Source organism: Larus michahellis, chromosome 17 (assembly GCF_964199755.1).
Source record: "Larus michahellis chromosome 17, bLarMic1.1, whole genome shotgun sequence".
NCBI classification, from domain to species: domain Eukaryota; kingdom Metazoa; phylum Chordata; class Aves; order Charadriiformes; family Laridae; genus Larus; species Larus michahellis.
In genome coordinates this window covers 2,433,150-2,456,958 of record NC_133912.1, presented here as the reverse complement: position 1 = coordinate 2,456,958, position 23,809 = coordinate 2,433,150, and the positions used below count along the sequence as shown (strand labels likewise).

The following is a 23,809-nucleotide window of genomic DNA, read 5'->3' as shown; positions in this document are numbered from 1 at the left end:
GGAGCCCCTCTGCTGGGAGGACAGGCTGGGAGAGTTGGGGGGGTTCAGCCTGGAGAAGAGAAGGCTCCGGGGAGTCCCTAAAGGGGCTCCAGGCAAGCTGGGGAGGGACTCCTGATCAGGGAGGGGAGCCATGGGACGAGGGGGAATGGCTTTAAACTGAAAGAGGGGCAATTTAGATGAGATCTGAGGAAGAAATTGTTTGCTGTGAGGGCGGTGAGCCCCTGGCCCAGGTTGCCCAGAGAAGCTGTGGCTGCCCCATCCCTGGAGGGGTTCAAGGCCAGGATGGACGGGGCTTGGAGCAACCTGGGCTGGTGGGAGGTGGGAACGAGATGGGCTTTAAGGTCCCTTCCAACCCCAACCATTCCACGATTCCAAGCCTCTCACCCCCCAGTACCCAGGCCCACCGCTTTACCCTTCCCAGTAGCCCAGGTAGTGATTTTCCCACCGACCCCCATCCTGCGCCCCGTGCTTCCACCCGTCGCCATGTGACACCCCGCTCCCATCCCGTCCTCCATGTGACCCCACTCTGCCCCGAGCACCCCTCGCCACCCCATCACCCGGCCCCGGGCGGACGGCCCGCCCTCCCTCCGCCGCGGTCCGGGCTGCGGCCCGCCCTTCCCCGGCGTCGGGGAGGAGCCAGGCAGCGGCGGCAACGCGCATGGGCCCCGCAGCCTTTCTCTGGAGCGTGTGTGAGGGGGGCGTGTGCCGGACGCGGTTCCCCCTTGCTCAGGGCCCTTCCCCGCGGCTCCTTCCCCGTCGGCTCCTCACCTGCGGCGGCCATGTCGGCGGGACGCGGCTGGTAGACGGCGGCCGGGGCGCCCGGGCTCGGCCCCCGCTGTGGTGGAGCGAGGTGAGTGAGGGGAAGAAGGGCTGAGGGGAGAGGTTGGGGGGGCAGGACGCGCACACGCACACACAGAGGGATGGTTCGTGTCGCGATAGCGCCCGTATCGCGAAGGCGGCGCCGGGGGTGGGTGAGGGGAGGGGGCGCGCGCGCGGCAGCCTCGCCAGCGGCCGTTAGCGCCAACGGCCGCTCACGCGCGGGCGCTGAGGGCTGGCTGTGAGGGGAAGGGGAGAAAGCGAAGAAAAAAAAGAAGTCGTGGGTTTGGGGCTTTTTTTTGTTTATTTGTTTGTTTTGTGGCTCCCTTCCTTCTCTTCTCACCTGCGTTCGCCGTCCTCTGGGGAAGGTCTCCGAGGTGGGTAGAATCACCTCTCGCCAAGCAGTAATTTGTTGGGAAATAATTTGGAGGGATAACTGGGGTTTCAGCCCGGGCGTGAGGAGAGGCGGCGTGCTGGTAGCGTGCAGCGGCCGTTCGGCTTTGTGCTTGGCCATTGTGCAGGCTGTCCTCTGTGGTGTGTGTGATGGGGCCCTCATAACGCCTCGTTAGACCTTTTCAGGTGCAGTGAGGGCCCAGAGGTCTCCTTGGGCCACCGAAGGTCCTCTGCGAGGCACATCCGTGTGCCAGGAAACTGTAACATGGTGGAGTGCCCGACAGACCTTTGGTGCGCGTGGAGATGGTGGTCAAAGCCAGGTTGGATGGGACTTTGAGCAACCTGGTCTAATGGAAGGTGTCCCTGCCCATGGCAGGGGGTTGGAAGGAGATGATCTTTAAGGTGCCTTCCAAACACTCGGTGATCTGGAAGGTCTTGGTTAGCTTTCCCCCCAGATTGCAAGAGGGAGGTGAGCGAAGGATAGTGGTCCAGGGGCTTGTGAGGAAAGGTCCCCGGCACGTTTGGACTCTGAGCAATGGCTTCAACTTGAGAAAAAGGTAAATTAACCTTTGGAACTTGCACGTGTCGCACTGTTTTCCTTTCGCAAACTATGCAGCCTATCTCTTTCTCCCCTGAGAACCTATCTCATATCGCAAACCGCTGCTCCAGACTGGACGTATGGCTGTTGAATTGTAAGAAACTGATGGGAGTGAGTTATTTTTTTGTTACACTACTGCACTTTCCACACAAGATAGTGCAGAAAACAGCACTGTGGACAGGGGCTCGGGCAACCTTCACTTGGGTGGGCATCCAATTTGATGTGTTGGTTGATGCTCTTAGTGGTAAGAATGCAATTTATAGGAATAAGTGGAAAGGCAAGAAGGTGGAAGCTTAAAATATGCTATTTCATTTCAAGAAAGAGCTGTAACCCCCAACTGTATTCTCCAAAAGTGACCAGACACTCCTCTGTGATATGGAGCAGAATGAGTACATTGCCAAGACTCTTAAGAGAATGTCTATTTCAGTTGTTTGCTGTTTGAGCATGGGATAGATGCCTTTTTCTACAGAACAGGGACAAATGCCGTGCACATGCTTATTTAGAACTGTGCAACTTCTTTCTTGCTGCACTGATGTCTTTTCATTACAGTTTTGCAAAATTAGGTTAGCCTTGAGCGAACAATTTATTCTGACTGGTAAGTAAAATATTACGTTTTCTTCATGTTAAAAGAGCAAGCAGATAGTTCTTGTGCTTGGACTGATTTGTTTTCCTGAACTTATTGGAGGTTGCTTGTGCCATACCAGGGTGCGGACCCCTGTATAGCTGATGGTTTTATAATGTTTGAACATATCGGAGCCATCTTGAAGAATCAAAAATTTTATTTTTGATCTCGAAGAATCAAAATTTTATTCCCTTGGGGGCATATAGTGATTGAGATAATGAAGGGGGGAAAAATGGGGCGAGTCTGGCAATATGCATTTTGTAAAACCTATTATTTGGGGAGACAACAGAATGGAAAGTGTTAACGTGGTATTAATACTGTGCATAATGTACAGAAATATTAATCCATTGCCAGAAGCAAATTATTGTTCAATCTTTAATCTTGTGGTCTTAATCTGGGATTTGTTTGTTTAAAGTATATTTGTCAAGTTTTTGAAGAAACAAAGAGCATCCGAGGCAGGTCAGCAGAAATATCACTGGGGAATTGTTTTACTTGTTAGATTTTATGTATGGTTTGTAGCTGGGTGTTGCAGTGTTTTTGTGCCACTTGCTGATGAGTTGTGAAATATCAGTATCCCAGTTCTTAATAGTCTATTTTTCTGTAATGCAAAGGGAGGGAAACGATGATGTCATTGAATTTAAGGGGAAAGGATTGCAGTGGTGACTTACTGGCCTGGGAGAAGATCCCAGAGGGAGTGGAGAAAATCTAACAAAAAGGGGAATAGTGCTACTTTGGCCATTTTCCCCCGGGCTTCTGTCTCTTTTGTGAACTTCTGAAAAGGAAATGTCATTTTGCTGTTTGAATGCATTGTCTTGCATGAAGTGTCAGACCACATTATGGGGATGATTTCAGTCAGCTTCCCCTATTTCAAAACAAACATGTCAAACACTGTAGTATGTTTATACAAAAATTCAGTTGCTTTTCAAGAGTCAAATATACATATTTCCAAAAACAAATGATGTTTTTCATACTTTATTATGACTAACAGAGTTTGTATAGGAGAGAAAAATTGGAATGGGTTCCCTAGGCCTTTGTGTCCTCCTCTCCACAAATAAGAGGAAGATGTTGGCCTCTTCATGAACTGGGGGATTATTTTCATTCGCACTTCCTCTCAAAGTATTCTTATCCATGTAGTAGTTCCTATCTGATTCCAGTCACGATGGCAGGAGCTATTGTCTCCCAGTTGTTGGCTCAATACCACTGTGGCTGATCGCAGGGTAAGGGCAGAAAGGGAGGAAGATTTAAAGAGATGTAGGTAAATTTATAAATTTTACTTGCAAAAACCTGGACTAATTGTTCTCTCGAGACTGTAAGTATGGGTGGCTTCTGTCAGGTGTAGCGTGTGGACATGTGGGGCCAGTTTCCTCTCGCAGCTGTGCTCTTGAACTGCGGCTCCAGTATCTGGTTTCAGCCTTCAGTGCGCTTGCAGCAGCATCTTGTACCAGCAGAGCCTTTGAGCTTGCTGATGAGGGGATTTTATGATGAACGCAGTAGGTCCAAGCTAGGAGGGGTCCTGACAGACCTATTCTCCTCCACTAGACTTGTGCTCACTTTCAAGTTCAGATGCTTGCACTTGTGATGTCTGTGCCTACAACAGTGAAAGTTGTTCAGATTCACTGTTTGGGTCTGATAGCTGCCCTCGGGATGTCTAATACCATAATATAAAAGAAAAAATTGAAATGTTTATCAACTTTCAAAGTCCACAACTGTTTTTCTTGGAAGAATAAGTCGATTTGCTATCTGGGGTGAAGCAGGTCAACAAGTCTGGCCAGTCAGAGCATGTGGATTTTCACAGTGATTTCTATTCTTATGCTAATCCTTCGAACAGGCTGGCTGTGCACTGTTAGCCAATGTGAGAGAGGGGATGTGCATACTGAGGACACTAAAGGGAAGCCATTTTTTGTTGTTATTGTTATTCAGATTAGGTCTTCCAGCCAACCAGAATTTGGAGAATCACATAACCTGAGGATATAATGCTGCGGGTCAGCAGTCATTTAGCAATTCTCAGCCGTTTTGATTGAAACTGTATCTTTTCAGTATTAATTTTGTGTTTTGATTTTTTTTTTTTTAGGTCCATGTTGTAGATGAAAACAAATTGTTATCTTGGGTGCTGAACAATTAAAATGGAAAACTTGAATTTTCAAATTGTAATTACTGTGTTGGGTAAATAGTGTAGGAAGGCAGCAAAGCTGTCACTCCGTTGATATCGCTATGAGCTGCTCATTTGAATCCTGCTTCTACTTCTGATGGTGACTTGCTGTGTTTCTCCCACACCGTTTTCCTGTGTTGCCTCAATTTCTGCTGTGTAAAGCACTTTAGATATATAGGTTGTTGAGTAGTCTGTGTGCGTGTGTTCCTAGGGTGGTGTGTGTGCCAGTTGAAACCAGGTAAAATATGTAAATCTTACTCAGAAGAGTGTAGTTGTTTACTGTATATTTGTATTGAGAGATTGTGTTAGGAATGGGAAGTAATGGAAAAGTCTAAAAGAAATGCTACAAGTTAGTATTGTTGCATATTATACATGCTGCAACTGTGTGTGGTTTCCCTCCTGTAAAGATTCGGGCTAACATCCATGGGGGCTTCTGCAATACAAGTTACTGGGCTGGGGCTGTTGTTAAGCATGTTAAGAAGTCTTCGCTTGTTTTATTTAAGTGGTGTTTTGTGTTGCTGGAGCCTATATACACTTGAGTAGATCAGCTTGCCATATTTGTGTGTGCGTAGCGTTAGATTCTTCGGTAGTGTGCACAATAATTAAAAACTGCCTTTTAAACTATTTAGCAAATTGGATTTGCTTTACCAGCAGTGGGACAGGAAGTTAATCGTGTTTAAGCTGATGTTGACTTTTCCAATCTGATTTTCCCTGGGAAGAAACTTTATTACCTAGTTGTTAAATGCACAGTTAATTAGCTGCTGATTGTTTAAGCTGATAAACCAATGCTACCAGGTTTATTGTAATCAGTTTGGTAAATGTGCCATGTACATGCTTCCTTGTGTTATTGTCTTGCTTTTTGACCAAACAATGTATTAACTGTCATCATACTAATGACTTAAATGTATTTAGATGGTATTGTCTTGTGATGATTATGACATTTAACTGCCACTATTCACTGGATGTTCTTTTGTTCTGTGCTTAGTTCCATGCGTGTAGGTCTGGAGTTCATAGAGTCATCTATGAATCTTGTAGCAAATAAGAATATGGCTCAGCAGCTCCTGTCTTCTAACTGATAGTTTAGAAAATAAAATACCCTGAAATATGCTTTTAAAATCACTATTTTAAGATCCTATACTTTTTATTTTTAGTTTTGTTTCTGTAGCTAAGTTGCAACCTTTGGAGCATGTCCTGTTGCTGTGTCTTGAAGTCACTAGCTGATGCAATAGTTCAGCATAAACTACTGATCGTTGAATCATTCTCTTGTCATCTTAATCGCTTTTGCTGATAAAACTGCAATTGCTGCCTCTCCATTCCCTTCCTGGTGTGCCCAGTGCTTTTGCCTGTTCACCTCTCAGCCTTTCATGGTTGTGGGTGGGAAGCATTGATTTAATGTATCCATTATAACTCTCTAAGAATCAGAGACAGCGGAGTTTCTCTCATTTCCGCTATTAATTCATTAAACCGGGACCACAAGAAGTTTGGAGCCTGGCTTTCTATGGATTTCAGGGCAAAATTAAATGCTTAAATATCCCTGAGGTTATTTGTTGGATGGAGGGACACTTGGTCAGCCGCGGCCTGAGTTACGGCCTTAGATCTCCTGGTAATGGATGTATAATATAATGTATAATAGAAAACACTGTTCTTGGATAAACTCACCGTGACAGTTCAAATTTAGCTTGTGCGTGTTAGTTTACTTTTTAAGCAGGCTTCATGGCAGTTGAACAAGTTGTCAGTCTTGTGTTACTTTTAATTTGGTCATGCTCCATCTTTTCTATCTTACAGCAAGCATAAAGTCAAAAAGCAGGTGAAACTTTTTTACAGCACAAGTTTATTTTTGTGACATCCCATGCTGTGGTTCAGCCCTGTATCAGTGGGTAGTTTAGCAGAAATACGGGGACATAGTAGTGGTCCAGCAGCTGTGGCCCCAGAATCCAGTTGTAGAAGGATGACAGTGATGTAATCAATATTGGTAAGTTGCTTTTAAGATACAAGGGTGAAAGCTGGTATTCTAAAAGCTTTGTTGTCACTTACTGGCAGATTGAGATAATCAGTTTTGCTAAAAATAACGTAGATGGCAAGGTGTTAGGTTCTTATAAGTGGTTTGAAAATTCTTACTTCTTAAAAACATGTTTAATCCTCTGTGTATTTTGTTATCTGAGATACATGTATCACTGACTAAATAAATGTCTTTTAAAATGGTAAAGTTAAGTTGTTTTTTTTTTTTTAATTTCAGTAACAATGTTTCCTGGTATTTGGGAGGTGATCTTTTTGGTTTCAATACTCGGAATGCTCAAGGTGCATGCCTGTGCTCTGGTGGAAAAGAAAAGATACAGTGCTTGCTGTTTTTAAAGCAGTTTGGTGTTTTTTGGTGCCAGTATAAAAGCAAAAGTTTTACAAATCCAGATGTTACAATTTGGACGTATTCTTTCTGACTTCACTATGGGCATGAGCGTGGCTATTATGAAGAAGAATGTAGCCGGATAAGCCCTGTTTGAGCATAATTTTAATTGTTGCAAGAGCCTTTCAATATTTGCTGGGATTTACCCTTTTACTCCTTGTTATGATTCATGAATGTCTTCATTAGATTTCCTAATAGCCAGCCTATGAGCTCTAGCTTGAAGCCACAATTTATTTAAAAAAAAAAAAAAAAGTGCTTTGATATCTTTTGTGTCGTGTGTTTTGCAAGAAGCATCTCTAGAGAGTCAAATCCCACCTGCTAGGAACAATCAATCTTTTAAAGAGGTAATTTCAGTATTTTTATTTATTTATTTTTAATTCAAAAAGCCTGTTATCCTGCTGAGTAATGCACCTTGCTTGTTTTTTCCCCAAAATTTACATAGCAGCTGATACAATCTGATAGAATCTTTACAAATTTTATGAACAATTTCCATATTCCATTCACTTGGAATGCGACTGTATTTCAGTAGCTGCTTTCCATAGGTTGCCCTTAAGATCATCATTTCATCCCTTACAGTTTGGCTGGGACATAAACAATAAAAAATGCTGTTTGGGTATTGTTTGTTTCCAGTGGGCATGTCGATACGTGTGTATGTGTATTTTAAAAATTACTGACAGATATCACTTTTGCACTACAAGGTAAAATGTGTAGACTTTTACGATAAAACTCACAAATGAATGAGCAATAGCGATAAATATTATGTTTGGATAAAACAAAAAAAGTCTCTGGTACAATCTGTAGAACAAAGTGTGTTGATCCTTCCTTGCTTTTATGTGTATGCAGAAGCGTAATATGTTTGCAGGAGGTTGATTCGGAAAGGAGCAGTTGATTTTTATTTTGGAAAAAGTTCTGGTAATTTATTCTTGAAGCGTAAATGAGATTCCATAGTCCTTCAGTTGAATGATGCAGAAGGCAAGCTTCAGATGTAAAGTTCAATCATTGGTAACTGCTGCAGCCCATTTCATTGAAGAAACAGGAACAAAAGTTTGTTTGTAACTATGCTGGAACTGAGAACAAAGGCTGCGGGGACCTTTGAACCTTTGTGGCTGTGCATCTGAAGGAGGAATTGTTCAAGAATGGGAAAAACTGCCAGAAGACCAGAGATCTGCTTTTCCCTCTGTCTTTCTACAGCAGTGTTCAACGACCACATTTAATGCAAAAAAAAAGAAGTTAGTTAATTGGAAGACTTCCTTACTTGTTCTTCCCACCAAGCTCTGATTTGATAATCAAATATGCGGGAATGGTTATTCTGTTGCCTTTTTTACACTGAGGCAAGCTTTAAACAAATGATTGTGTATGCTTTTTTATTTTTTTCTTTTGGAAGAAATCTTAATGATTGATTGCATCCTTAAACATTTTGTTCTCTCTCAGATGTTCTGTGCAAATAATCCTAACCTGTGAAGCAGTTTGTTTCCCTTACTTCCTGGTGGCGTCCTAATTTCACAATTATTTCTCATTCTGTGATAGCTGTCTCCTCAAGGAAGACAGGAGGGAATAATCTGTTCTGAAGAAATTGCTACTTCTCTGCAAAATCTGTTGACTGGCATCTTGAGGGTTACAGTCTCCAGTGGGTTGTCCAGCATGAAGGTTCCGCTTCAGGCAGCGATTTGTGCCATATCATTCACCTTCATGAATGTTACAAGGCTTAAAGAGAGAATGGTCTGTGCTGAAATAACATATTCCCTAAATTGCTTTGTGCAGAGGGAGAGAAGCCACAGTACTGAGTGTTTATTATTTTTCTTTGAGTAATGAACATAACACGCCAGCTGGAAAAAACGTGATTGTTCATTTATATTTTTTCAGCCTGTACATGCAGCTCATAAGTGTGCTCAGGCATGCATGTAATGTTCAAGTCTGTCCCTCTTTCTGAAGAAATATTTGGTGCTGCTCTGGAATCGTTTGGACAGAAGGGAAAGGCTGGGGTTGCCTCGCTCTCTCAGGAATTGAATTGGGTCTGCCCTGCAACCTGCGACTCGTAAGAAAGCTGTCAGGAGGTCAGTGCCGTCAAAGTGGAGACTCAGTATGAGTTCTGGCATCTGCTCTTCTTCTACCTGGCTTCCTTCAGTCGCTGTTGGAGAGGACACTCTCTGTGTCTGTTTGCAGGGGAGCGATGTTCAGGTGGCTGCAGCCAGTCTGGCTGCTGACAGCATTGTTTGCGCTGTTCTCTGGGTCCCTGCTCCCCAGAAAACTACAGGAAGAACTGGAAAAGCTCTAGATACCAGAAAGAGGAGAAGCACCAGGCATGATTTAGTTGACAGATAAGTATTTTGAGCAGTGATTCTTCTCACTGCTAGAGGGGAAAACGATTTATTTTTTGGAGTGTTAAATTGTTAAGTCTTCAGTCCCTCTTTTTCCTCATGATGGGGTAGCAGTCAGATTTTTATGTTGTATGTTCATCCTGCCTCCTCAGCTGTCCCAAATGACAGCATATCTCAAATGTTTCCTTTTGCTTCTTAAAACTGTTGTCCTCTTTCTAACCTTTGGCTGCAGTTTCTACAAAATTAAGCTGCGCTATAGGGAGATTCAGCTTTCTGTCTTGCAGGTGGTATGTAAACCTGGCTGCCAGGAGCATGGGAATACTGAATGGTGGTTGTCCTTGTATCACTGAAGTTCTTTACAGTATACTAGTTGGTTTTCACTGTGCTTTTTGTTCCTCCTCTGTTAAGATATACAACAGCTTGAAATACGCAAGTATTAAAAAATACAATTTCACTATAGGGAGTATTCTTTACCTAATACTTTCGGTCATCCATGCATAGAGCAATTCCAAATTGCATAAGGAAGCCAATACATCCTTGGCTATTTAGTTATGTAGCCATATTGTATTAATTTAGTGAGAATTTAGCTGTCTAGGATACAGCTTAGTAGCTTTCTGAACATTTTAGCCTAGATTACAAGAAAAATTGTTCTTGATTGCATCATTCGCTGTAGGTACCCCTTGCATTTCCTGTTTGTCAAATGCCAGGTTTAAAAATTAAACCACAGTTAACTTCTAAGATTAAAATTGGAAATGAAAGCAGATAGAACAGTGTTTTAGAAAACTTAATTTGTCAGTTCTTATTGGTAGAAAACATGTGTGTGGAGGAGGGATGCCATATGGCTGCTAAATATAACACAACTTTCTCCTGAAAGCAGTCTAAAAAGTACAGAAGTTCACAATCTGGTATCTGTGTTTTTAATAAGAATGTGCTGCAGATTTTAAGAATCTTACGAGTGCAAACTAAGGTAATGGGAATAGAGCCAAAATGTAATCCAATGAAGTGTAAGTATTTCCTGTGAAGAGGTGATGTTGGCTGACACACCAGAGAGATGCTCAGCATCTTGCAGATACTGGACCCTTTGTTAGCAATTTCTTTAAAGTGTAAGGGTGGTAGTGGCTGTCCAGGTTACATCAGTTTTCAGCGCTCCCTATCCTCTAGGTCCAACAGCTTGTATTCTTGTTTTCTTTAAATATTTGCACTGTCACATCCCAGTGCTGGGGATGCTGGAGGACTTGATCTCCTGCTGTAGCTGTTTGAATAAGATCAGGAAAACGTGGTTGTGGTGGCGAGACTTGAGAGTAGTTATTCTGGATTTTTAATTTTTTTTCTTTAGGTTGTGCTAATATTACTCACCTTTTGTATTTTGGCAGCATCTCCACAAAAACACAGATGATTCCATGTTTTAAGAATACAAATAGAATAGAAATGTGGTAGCATTTCTAGTAAATTATTTAAAAGTTGTATGTGTGTAAGCATTAAAGGGAGTGAAGATTAGCAATACGCTGTACAATGTAGTATTTCTAGATATACTTCAGTAGTGGACATTTTCGTGAAATACTTTGCTGTGTAGATTATTAATTTTCTGATGGGAAAGCCTGTCAAAAAAACAGAGCTTCAAAATAATTGTGATTTTTTTTTTTTAAAGATTTTTTTTTTCACCCCCCAAAAAATTACCTACCGCCCTGTGCTGCCACCCTGTCTCCTCTTTTTGGATGGAAACATCCAAAATAGGTATTGAATTTCTGATTTGGCAAAGCACTTTAGAATGTGTCTAATGTTAGCATGTGAGTAATCCTAGGTCTCCGTATAGGATAAAAGGCATTGCTGAACTGAGGCAGAAATATCTGATAGGAAAAGCTTACCCTGGAAAAGAATCAGAAGAAAAACTATATTGGTTATATTCCTTAAGGCCTTTAAAATATTTCAAAGGGATGAGTATAGATTTACTGATGGGGTTTTGGTGACTAAAAATGCAGTTATGCAAATCACAGCTTGTCAGGGCAAGGAGAATTAATTTATGCACTTGAGCACATGTGCTCTTTCACTGTTTTCTCTATGAAGTTGAATTATAGACAACAAGAATGCACTTTGTTGTTCTTTAATACTAAATAACAGCATAGCAGTTTTGATGTTCAAAGCCGTGCTCAGACCTTAATTAATCTTCATAATAGTCCTTTGAGAGAATTAAAAATACTCCCTACCCGTTTGGACAAGGAACCCCTTAACGTGGAGATGTTGGAGGATTTGCCAAGGGCCATATTGTCAGTGATTGCTGGGACAGTTGTGCAGAAATTCCTGGGACTGGGTGCTTTGGCTAGTTCTGGAGGCTGTGTTTCTTCTCTCATTTATGTGTTAAAATTTCCAAAAATTTGAATACATTAAGAAATGTAGTTCTGAATTCTTTGTGTAGTTTTGGATTTCCATCTGAGTGTTAACTTATGCATATGCATGTTGGAATTTCCCTTTTGAGTATTCCTGTAGGCACAAAGTGCTAAAGGTTTGTGTGTGTGTGTGTGCGCCACTGAGAGCAGCGTGTAGGAGCAGATATGCAAAATTGCACTTCAGAAGACCTGGGTCTCAACTTCTGTGTTACAGGGGTGGCAAATAAAAGGATATATGGCTTTAGAGTCTATGGCACACATAACAAATAGAAGGTTTCTCTCAGTCTGCCTTCTCAAGTCTTCCTAATTCTGTCTAAGGTTTAAAATAAGGAGAAGAGGAATTAATGCTTGGTTTTCAAGATTTTTCCTAGGTAATTGTTGTTTTGCATTCTAAAACAGATTCTAAAACAGTACATTCCTGTCTGAAAACCTGTAGCAGGCATTTGGAGAATAAAATAAGAATGGCAAAATAAAACCGAGACTGTTCGTCTCATCTGGAGAAATGGTACAGCAGGAATTATAATCCAAAGGTTGCAATCTCTCTAAATAACTCCATGTGACCAGAGTCTAGAGAACAGCAAAGCTTTGTTAAACATCCATTTTTCTCACAAACAATAGGAGGGAATGTTCATTAATAAATAAAACTGTGTGAGCTTGTTACTGCTGAAGATAAGGGACTCGAAATGCTAGCTAGCATGAAAAATGCATAGATACATTACAGTATTCCTGTCTGAGTTAGATTCTGACATAACAGACCCAAGGTCAAAACGTTTAACACGCTTTATAAACTCAAAATAGTTTTTTATAAACCGGGGTGCTTCAAAATAATGGGTAGCCCCTGACTGTTGTGTTTATAATGAACTCCAGCTTTGGCGTAAAGCGTTGTAATTTCTGCTGGAGATTGTGCCAATTTGCATGAGGAATGAACGTGAAACTTAGCTTGCGAAGTAGAAAGCTGACAACCCGTTAAACAGGTTTGAAGAATTCTTCAGTATGAACAGCTAAGTCAGCAGAATCCTGTAACTAATGCCAGAAACCCCAGTTATACTTAACCTGGTGACCTTGTCATCTCAAAAAACTTGCTGACAGCATGATGCTTCCAGCTTTGTTTGGGGGAAGGTCTTTTCAGCATTCCCTGCTGTGGTTCAAGAGCTCCTAATTATTTGGTACGTGCATTCTGAGGAGGAATCTTTGAAGTGATTTAAATGTCTTTTTTCAATTTGTTAGAAATGCAGTGACTTAGGCTGACTCAAGGGTCAATGTGAATACTGAGATTTGTTTTGAATACAAAATGTGAATAAAATGTCCACGTGGGAAAGTTGTTAAAAGCTTCTGGAGTTCTGAGCTATCAAGTCTAGTCTTATATTCTATAAATACTTCAGAGATTTTATTGGTAAAATTTTTCAAATAACATGCTTTCCTATTTGGGCTTACGTCTTCTGTTCTCGGTCTTTTTGGATACACAAGAGCTGCGAATCTTGATTGATAGAGGGCAGAAAATTTCTAAGTTAGTTGACTGCAGCCCCATCATCTACGATGCACGAAGCGTAAAATCTTCTATAGGTCTTCCTTCTATGAAACGTGTTACTGGATTTCTGGAAGCTACTCAAGTGTTCACCGTGATAAATTGGACATCAACAAACAAGCCAGAAAATAATTTCTGTACTGTAGTTTCTCAGGTGCTGTGACAATAGGGAAAGGTATTGGTAATTGAATAACCACATGATTCTGGACCACCCGTGTCTGGTAACCGGTATGTGAAATCCAATGGGCTAAGCTTTAGGAGAGGCAGAGATCTGATGCCTTTCTGAAGCATACGCTGCAAAAATGCTCCTGGTTAAAAACTACATCGGGGAATATGAACTTGAATACCTTTCACAAGTTTTTAAAGCTATTTTTACAAATATAGCAGCTTCAGTGAGAGATGACAGTAATGCACAGGAGTGACTTGTTATGGTTTTTTATGTCTGGAATTAATTTCTGGGCCTAAGTGTGTGCGTATACACATAGCGCTCATGCGTACCCTGACAAAGGTTGTCTTCTTCCCCTTCCGGGAAGGCGTTCTTCATGCTGCATCATAGCAAACTTCTTTGAGAGTGGAGGGACTGTGGTGTCATCTTAAAATAAAGTAAAATCTCATTCCTGACTAGTGTTATGAGCATGACTGATAGTTTATCTACCCATAAGGACTTTTAGAAATTAAGATGGAGATATTTGAAATGTTAATGCGTGGGCATGTATAGATGAGTAAAAGTATTAGCTCTTAAGGCTTTCTACTTCGTGCCTCAAATTTGCTAGCAAGTTGCTAGACCAAGTGCTGTATGAGGGGCTAGACAGTGACTGTGTAAGAAGGAGATATTTGAGAGATCATCTTGAAAGATATTTAATGTTACAAAATATCATCTTAAGCAACTTGTTCTCTTCCCAAATGCTGCATATTCTGAGTCGGACTGATCTATGTGGTATTCAAAGGCTAACCCTTCCTTTTGGAAGAACAGACCTTGTAAAGCATGTGACAGCGATGCATGGATTTTTTTTTAGTTGGTTTGGAAGGTCTGTGTTCAGGAGGTCTAACAAATCGATAACTCCTTAGAACTCAGGCTGCCCTTGTCACTTAAGACACTGGCAAAAAAAATCTTTGTTTTTAAGTGGGGGTAGCACGTGGATTCAGTAACTGTGCGGTCTTAGCTCTGCATGTGTCAATGGCATCAATTTCTTTGCAGAATACATTGACGCCTTCTATAGGCACTGAACTTGTGCGTTGTGGGCTGATTTGCCTGGTGTTTGAAAGGACTAAAGTTTGAACAGCGCGTGAATTTTCTTGCATCATTGCTTTAAAGTAAGGTAGTTCCTGTTTGTGTGGGGAAATGTGGGTAACATGTAGCTTTAGAGAATGCTTTTTGAAAGATGATTTGGTAAGGTTGTTTGCTGACTGACATATGGTATGACATACGGTGCTATTTACCACCTCGGTGTCTGAACTTACAGGGAAATGATTTTCTTTTTTAAACATTTAACTCTATTAAGTACTTGTAGACATCTTCCAACATTGTCCTCGCCAAATCAATTTACACTTTCCTTTTCTTATCTTTGTACCATCTGTTTGTGACTGTTTGTTTGTTTTCTTATTTTTTTTTTATGTTCTAAATGGATTTTAGGGTTTCAAGGGCTGAGAGTCTCTGTAGCAACTAGCGCTCGCAAATCTCTCTTCGCTTTTTACTTGAAGGCTTCAAGGTATGGGATTTCTCTTACCCCACTATAAGACGGAAATGCATACCAGGCCAACTACTAGGCTGGAAAAAATTCCTCTCTAGTAAGGCCTTTCAAATTCATCTTAGGAATAACAAACTTCAGAAACAAAATAATCAGTGAGGATGAAGAACTGGTGTCAGAGGTGGCATTGTTTTGTTGAAAATCTGGTCTGTGGTGGAAGAGGGGAAAGAATAACATGGAACAAACTTACCTTAAAACCTGGGCAAAAGTAGGTTTGAGACAGTGGAGTTTCTGGAATCAGCATGCCTTTCAGCACTGGTAGAAGATATTGAAATGAAAAGGCTTTGGAGAGAATAAAAATTGACTGGACTTTCCCAGGCATGCTTCCTGATATCATGGAAGTTCCTGTCGGGTTTGCTGTCTTCCAGCTGGACCTCTGTAGGGATTGCAATGAGGATACTATTTATTTGGTTTTTATATTACTGTTTTTTCAACATGAGTGTTCCCCTTAAGCATATGCATAACTGCAAATCTTAAAAAAATGATGTGAAACGTGCTCAAGTGTAGATTTATATAAAACAGAAATGAGAAAAGGACTTGAAATATACAAGGGGGAATGTAGAATGGCTTGTTTTGTCTAAGCTTGTTTGCATCTTTGTAGCTTATGTTAGTCTCATTTCTCTACCAGATGCTGCAATTTTACAGAAAGAAAAATTTGAATGTATACAAACAGTTTGAGAATTTTTCTTCTACTCTGATTCTGCTTTTGTCTTCTGCAGTCTCATTGGGAGCAGTCTGATTGAAATGTGGACATACATCTCCGTTAACACACAGCGTCAGAATTTCTTGCTATCTGTCCTGCTTCTGTCTGAGTTATCAGTCACCTTGTGAACATTCATATAGAGAGAAAGCCACAAATGTTTCTCCTCCCCCATTCTTCCCCTGTGCTGTACTGCCTTTTTCTTTTCCCTTTTTTTTTCCCCAACTCACTAGGGAAAAGTTTTTAAAAGTTTTAAGCAATAAACTTGTATAGACTACTACATTTGCTACTGAAATGTATAGGTGGTAAAAAAATTTGAAGTGACTAGGTGAAGGTCTAGTCTCCACCAGTATCCTGTGTTTCCTTTCTGTTCCAGATACGTGGCTAGATATCATTCCAGGATGCTGAATATTGTTACTTGTAGTGTATTTAATGCAAATAGTAAGAAGCACATAAAGGAAAGGGGCTTTAACTTAGGTTTTTAGCTCTTCATGGTGCGAGGCTCAACAGAGAAAAACATTCTCTACTCACATGAAGCTTTGCAAAGATTAGGAGATTCAAAACTGAAAAATCTGCATGGATTTGCCATTTTAAAATTTGTTTCTTAAATTTAGTTTTTAGAACATGGAGAAGCGGTTGAGGAAGTATGTCAGAACTGCAGGATAATGCAAGATAGGGAAGCCATCTAGGTGACTAGTCTAATGCTTAAAACATAGAGAAAGACTTTAAGAGGCTTTCTTAACTGTGTAAAACGTCCTTGTGAAAGTGTTTAAATGAGGGCTGGTTTTGCTTACAGAGGCCATACATTTAAACCAGCTTAAAATGTAAATACAACTGCCTGCCTTCTGGGTGAGACATAAAACAACATGCTTTTTTTTTTTTACCTCTTCCCCCCCCCCTTCTCTCCCATTAGAACTTTGTACTATCCTAAGTTTGACAAATGACGCCTCTTTTATCACATTCAGGAGAATTGTTAGTGATTTGAAGTGAATTTTATTGTGTGTAGCCATGCACATAGGATGTCACGCGATTAAAAATCTGGTGCCATAGTAAAATAAACTGTGTATGGTATTGAAGTGTTTACTGCCTGGAGGGCTATTACAAAATCATCAGTCTGGTAGTCTCTTCCTTTTCCTATATGTGGTAGAATAAAAGATGTTCTTTGCAGGATCTTAGAATTTACTGGAGGTGGCAAACAACACGCTAAGTGGGAGAGAGACTTCATGTAAGTGCCTTGTGATCACAGCTAAACCGCTCTAAAAGAGAGATGGCACAGGAAGTGAACCATAGCCATCTGCCAGTGGCCATAAGGTCTGTGTGAAGCTGCTGAAAGTTTGTTGAGACAACTTCTTTGTGATGTAAATGTTACTTGGATTCTGCTAACCCTCTGCAGTGAGTTCCCCCCACAGGGTGCTTTCTCCAGAGGTCAGCAGCATGGCCACTAAAAAGCCTAGGTCCAGGTCTGCAAGGGCCTAAACCCCCATGGTTTCAATAGCGAGTGCGTGCTCGTAGAGAGGAGGCGATTCCATCAAGGCTCCGACTGTCTTCAAACAAATGGACAAGCCAATTTAAGGTGTTGTACTCATAATGCAGAAGAGTCAGCAGAAAGGAAATATATTTGAGCTTCATCAGATACAATTCCAGTTGGTACTTTCTTGCAAATGCAAATTTACTTGAAGTTTCCGTCTGCTGTGCTGGACTGAACTGGGATACAGGTGCTCTTCTGTTTCTGCCATGTCTGGTACCTGAGCATTGACTGCCTACCAGCGGGACAGTTGTGTCCCCAGTGGTTGTGGTGAGACTTGATATTGCAGTCCTGCATCTCTCCGTTGCTGTCTCTCATTCATTGATGTTGTATTTTTCAGAAGTATTTATCAGATCTACGTTTTACTAATGTGTGGCAGAGGTGTCTCATTAATTTCAGTCAGGATATTTCTTTGTCAAACTGCAAAGAGTATACCACAGAGCATGCTAATTTGCTTTAGCAGAACCTGAAGGTTAAATTTGAACTTTTTTCTAATGTTGTGAAAAATAAATCTTTTTAAGGTTAAAAAATAGTTGTTTAAGGTTAAAACCCCCTATTTTTAAACTTTAAATAATTTATTTATTTAGTCTGTGTTATGAGAAGCTTTTTTAGGTGGCTTTTTTTCTTCCTGATGTAATAGGGGAAGATTAAATGGCCATATTTTGGAAATGGGGACAAATCTCTCTAAAGTGGCTTTAATAAACCGTGCTTCGTTGTTGATGTCTGTCCTTTGGAGGAAGTGTTGACGGAGCAGTTGAAGTTTTTGCCTCCTTTGATGTATGAGGGTTTGAGATCTCTTCAAAATCACTATTGCTTTAAATAGCCCCAAATATTACTTTGAAGCAAGACGAGCAGAAAAAGCAAATGACTGACGAGACTAACTTGCTTAAGAACTGCCCATTTAGCCAAAAGATAAAACTGGTTTTCATCTGCGATTCCTAATTTATAGTAAGATGGATCAACAGCAGACTCATGTAGGTGTTTCTGTACACATGCTCCAAACTGGCTTCTGATCTATCAAATAAATCACGTCTGTGGCTGTGTTTTTTAAGAAAGTTATAGATGCAGATTTCTAAAGCGCTTTTGTTCAAACAGTTTTATTTTATAACAATCAAAAATATAGGTCTGTTACTTGATAATGTCAGCTTTTGGGGGGGCATGTCTACAATGCATTAGGGGATGTTTGCTGTTTTATTTTTCAACTGTGGTCAAAGGAGAGTTTGAAGATTGGACAGTGTTGTCACCTGGTCTTTTTTGATATTTCTGTGAGTGCACAACACTATGTTGTGTTTCAAGCTAGCCATGGTTATAGTTCAGTTCTGGAAAATGATCTCTAAGTTGCTGGTTTCTTTCACGTGACCTACGTATAACTTCAGTGGGATCTGCATGTGTATATAAATAAAAAGTGGATCTACCTTTCAGTAACTTGAATAATCAACAGAAAACAGCGTGAAACATGTCCTTGATTCCTTGCATGCGTTGGATATGCCTTACGTGATGTGTCAATAATTGTGAAAATACTTGCATGTTAATTTGCCTCCTGCAACTTTAAGAGAGCATATGCATTGTGTTTTTCCAGAATGGTTTTCCAGGTCACTGACTTCTTTACTGAATTGTCAGAACCTCCGTCTGGGGAATGGACCCAAATATTCAGAAAACCTTGGAGTATGACATAGCGTTTTCTGATTGAGAGCAAAAGTGTGGTGATCCTTCCACTGTAAGGAAGAAATCTTGAATACCTAGAATCTAGTTGAGCTTTAGAGATACCAAACCCTGTGAACAGAACTTGTCATGTGTTTCCTTTGACTCTTTTGGTACTGGCATCTGAATGTAAGGAAAAAATGTAATTTCAATCCAATATCTTTGCTTTTTAAAAATATGCCATTTATTCTTGAGATTTCTTTTTTTATTGAAGTGGTGAAGATAATTAAAAATGGAAGAAAAACACTTTATTCAGTTACCTGTGTATTTTTTTTAAATTTGGCATTTGCTTTTCTTTTCTTTTACTTTTTTTTGTGTTTGTTTTTTATTCCTCCTTCATTGTAGATTTGTAGATTGTAGAACTGAAGCAACTGTTTGGTTTTTGCTTCTCCTCCCTGTGGAAATCTGAGGTTCTTTTTATTAAACTACCCTTGAGTAGTCTTCTTTGGAGAACTGGCCAGTGTGTTTCATAAGTGGTTGAAATGGGAGTTTATACTTTGGGTGCAGCAGTCCTGGACGTGTCCTGGCACACGTGAAGCCTGGTCTGCAACATGGCATCTGTGTGGTGTGGAATCCGGTCTTTTAAGTATGAAATGCATTAAAGAATTTCCATTGCTGAGCAGTCACCTGCCAAGGTGAGTGGCATTTAACTTTGTGTAGTTTGCCAATAGAGTATATCTGTAATCCTGTCAACAATATTTCTGAATTCTAGGGATAGGGGAAAGGGTTGAATCTTTGAGTAAGTCATTTTTACCCATGTTGTTTCTGACAGTTGAAATGTTATTGACCAAAAACATATTTGTGTTTGTTCAGCACGAATATACTCTTCTGTAAGATTTACCATCTGTTTCATTTCTTCTGCATCTGTGGAAACTGTTTTGGTTTTTCTTTTTTCCTCTGGGTAGAGGAAACTCTTATTTTTGAAATCTGTGTAGATGATTAGTAGGCTGGTGTGTTGTTTTTTTTTTTTTTTTTTAAAAAAAAAGCCCGTCATCAATTCTTTACTGAATATAATCACACTGATACACTTCATACAAGTACAATTTAAAAACAATTTAGGATTATGAGGCCTCCTCTTGCGTTTTTGGTTTTGGCAGACACGTGGCGTATTTAACTCATGTAGCTTTTTTCCAGCAGAAGGAATTTCTAACTCTTTAATAGGTTTGATACAATACACAATTGTAATTGTGCTCTGGTGTAACTGATACTGAGCTCAGCTGTCATGTAAGAAACTCCTTCTCTCTCATAGTGTTTGGTTGTTGTATTAAGCTATGATCCATCACGCTCTTTAAGCTGCAGTGAGAGATTATGATCTTCTCACTGCCTCTTGCTGTCCCCTCAGGTCTGCCAGTCTTCTTGGGCTTGTTGTCACTCTGTAACCCAATTCTGCCAAAGTGTTATAGGTCAGAAATACAACCAGATCACTTTGTGGAGGCCAGGGATGGAGTCACAGCTAGTGCTGTGACCTTGGGAACTGCACCAGCAGTAATACCAGGAGCATTAGTATTAACTTCAGTGAGGATTGCATTTAATTTCTGGGTGTATATTCCTGCAGCAGTGGTACCTGTGCTCCTGCCGACTTAAAATGGATTTGAAATTGTTCAGCGTTTAGGAAGAAGCAGCCAACATCTTGTAGAACCAACACTGAACTCTGCAACAGTGTCGTGGTTGTGAGGTTTCCCGAGTGCTGTAATAGAGGTCAACATGGGAAAAATATCAGAGGGAATTCCGATCCCTGTAGTCTCAGAGAAAAGCATTCCCAGTATAAGTGGAGATTTGCTAACAGCTAAAATCTTTGGTATGTTAACCAAGACACTGCAAATAGTTGTGTGTTTTGGTTTTTTTTTTTAATTTATTTATTTCCCCCCGGGGGAGTTATAGTTATCTAGCTTTTGGAGATCGTTCTTAAAAAGACATTTTAATTTTTCATGGGTGTCGATGATAGTTGATTGTGTTTCTTCTTAGAACAGGTAAAGCACCACTCTTGCACACTGCTTTTAAGTTTATTTTTTCCTTTGTTTGAGGAAAAAGCATTCATTATATGGCTCGTGATGTGAGGTTTGCAGAACTTAATGTAATGAATGTGACAGGGCTTGAAATGATGTGTTGGAAGAAATTCCCTGGCTCAAGGTAGTTTTCACAATGGATGAATTTTCTGCGCCTCTGACTGATGTTAATGCGGTGCTTTAGTTGTTTTTTTCCTTTTTGTTACTTTCTTGAAAGCTTCAAGGAAACTACCAGCTAACCTGTGGCCTCAGAAACACAGTGCCTTCATTTGTAGTTGAAATGTCCAAAGTAAGATCTTTTCTGCTAAAAAAGAAAGAGAAAGTGATCAGGCAGTTGTCAATAGTGGAGTGTTTTAGTCACTATATGGATCATTTTTATGGCTCCTGTGTAAGTAAATAATGGTGACAGATGACAGGAGGACTCTCCTACGTGTTATAGAATATTATTTGAGGTGATGAACCTGAATCGATGAAGGATTTTTTTTTTTAATGCACTGGCTGAATGAATCATTTTGTGACTGAGGATGTTTGAGCAATATGTAGGGTCTTGAAACCAGCATGTGTGCTTATAGTAAAGCTATTTGTGATTCATTTGTATTTTGTGACAGGTTAGTTATAATTCCTTCAGCCTTCCTTAATGATCGTTGTGAATCCTTTAATTGAGCTCTTTTACATAATTTGTATGTTCACTAACTTTAAAATGCATCTCTGCGGGGAAATAATGTATTTAACAGCACTTCAGAAAAAAACCAAGATAATCCCTGTCATAGAAATCTTGCATTCCAGTCCAGCAGGACTTCAGAGCGGCATTCTTCCTGACATGGTTTTGTTTAAAGCGTTTTTTGTTTGCTCTGTTTTCTTTTCTTTGCTAATAAACAGGTCATCTTATTTGAGCACCTTGTTTTTAAATACATTTTAAAAAACTCTTTGCGGAATTTATCTGCAAAGCTAGCTAGCCACAGTGTGTGCCTACAGACTCAGAGACTTGCGGTTGCCAGACGTGAAGATGGATTGTGCTGAGCCACAATGACTACATGGGAAAGTGAACACTCTGAAGTGTAGTAGGTTTTGCTACAGTTGTGTTTACAAGCCTTTGCACTTCTGGAGGTGCAGAAAACCAAACATTTCAGCAGCAATTTGTGTCACAAACACTGTTCACTCAAGTCGCAGATGCACTTGATTTAGGACAGTGTTCCAACCATTGCTGAACCTTTAACACAAGCAGCCCCATTGATGTCAAGGGAATGTATGTATTTAACTTAAAGCATATGCTGCGATGAAATGAGATGTAAAACAGAATATTATTGGATTTTGTGGATTCTAACCCATTCCTCTGTACTTCTAGAGTAAAGGGGCACTCTCTCCATGCTTGTTTTGCAGCTTGGTTATTCCTTTTTGTTAGCCTCTTAAGATTTAGATTTTTTTCTAATAAAGAAACATGATAGTTCTTCCCCATCTCTGTAGTTGAACTACATAGAAATGACTTTACCGAGTTAAACATACAGGGGGGAAAAAAAATAATTTGGGAAATGCTCTGAGCAGGCAAGTCATGTCTCAGGCATTCATACCCAGCACGGTAAGTTAAGAGGCAGTTTAGGTTAGAAACACGCCATGTTTGAGTGACTTCACTGTGCTGACCTTTTGCTAGTTTCTGTGGCCCTTGCCCTGCCTACAAATTGAAGGTGACTTTCTCCTGCCGTCTTTTGCAGTAGCAGGCACTCAAGGTTATCCCCTCTTACCACCCATATTCTCGGACTTTATTTGCTCTTCTTCAAACTTTCGCCTTCCGAAGCAGGTGAAAGCTCATTTTTTCCTCCCTGGCAAAGCTGACATTTGCACTGTCTCCTGCTATGACCCCTGTAGTGGGCAGTGCTTGAATCTTGTATTGTGCTGCTCAGACATGGACTGTGAAGCTCTTTGCATAGGTGACAAATATAATTAGTCCCATTCCATAGGCAGGCAGGATGATCTTCTGTAAAATCCCATGTAATCAGCGTTAAATCTGGGGACATACTTTTGATCTGAGACCCCATTACAGCTATTAAAGAATGCATCTGGTAGGCAACTGTGAGTACATATGGCCACCACCCTGCGATGTTGCTGTGCAGCGTTATGCATGTGAGTGCATTCAATAATAGCTGCTGAAAATCTGTTAGAGTTTCTGTTGACTGAGCTTCAGACTTTGGTCTCTCCTTGTTCTTCAATTGTGTCCAAGTTTAGGCCACAGCACTGGTTCCTTTTTTCTTTTTTTTCTATTATACGAACAAAATTTTGAAGCTTACATTGCCTGGCCATGCCTCTTTAAATGTAGATTATTTTATCTGACAAACCCTGGATTTTGGCTGCACCTTCTCTTCTGCGACTTGTGTATTTAAGAGGAGGTCACCACTTGAGCGTGAGAAAAAGTGGTTTATTGAATTGCAAAAGAGCATACTTGTTTCTTTGAATTCCTTTGAGAACAGCCCTACATTATGTGTATTGCTGGTTTGAATTGGCCCCATGCATTTGGCAAGCACAAATGGAAGTGAGCAGAGCTAGGATAATGTACTTGCTCTTCTTAGTGCTAGATCCTGAAGGTTGGTGTGTCTTTAGGTTTCACTGAAGTTATCATATCGTTAAATTACTCAAATGTGTGTTTGTGTGCATTGGAAGTAACTTTTAATAGTCCATTTTATTTAAGTGGTTTTGGGGATTCAGAATTTTTCACCCTATATTCACGCTGAATAAAACATGGTATTAAAACACTTACTGTAAGGTGGAATTATTTATGCCCTGAAGCAAATACATCAGAAATATGAACTGGTTTTATGATTAACTTTGGAGATGTATCTCTGTTTAGCACATTGAAATTGTGATCCGTCTTCCACAAATGTTTCAATGGGGATGTTAGACCAAAACAGTGGTGGCAGTTTATGGTATGTCC

The 23,809-nt window shown here is 40.5% G+C and overlaps 1 protein-coding gene across 2 annotated transcripts in view; it reads left to right on the top strand.

Moving 5' to 3' along the window:
- Positions 1–621: 621 nt before the first annotated feature.
- Positions 622–23,809, top strand: part of ARHGAP32 (Rho GTPase activating protein 32) — a 256,801-nt gene continuing 233,613 nt past the window's right edge. Inside the window, exon 1 of one of the 2 annotated variants that reach the window (XM_074561427.1) lies at positions 622–850. The gene's annotated coding sequence lies outside the window, so the exon portion shown is untranslated. The remainder of the gene's footprint in view (positions 851–23,809) is intronic. The other variant, XM_074561425.1, reaches the window with a different exon arrangement.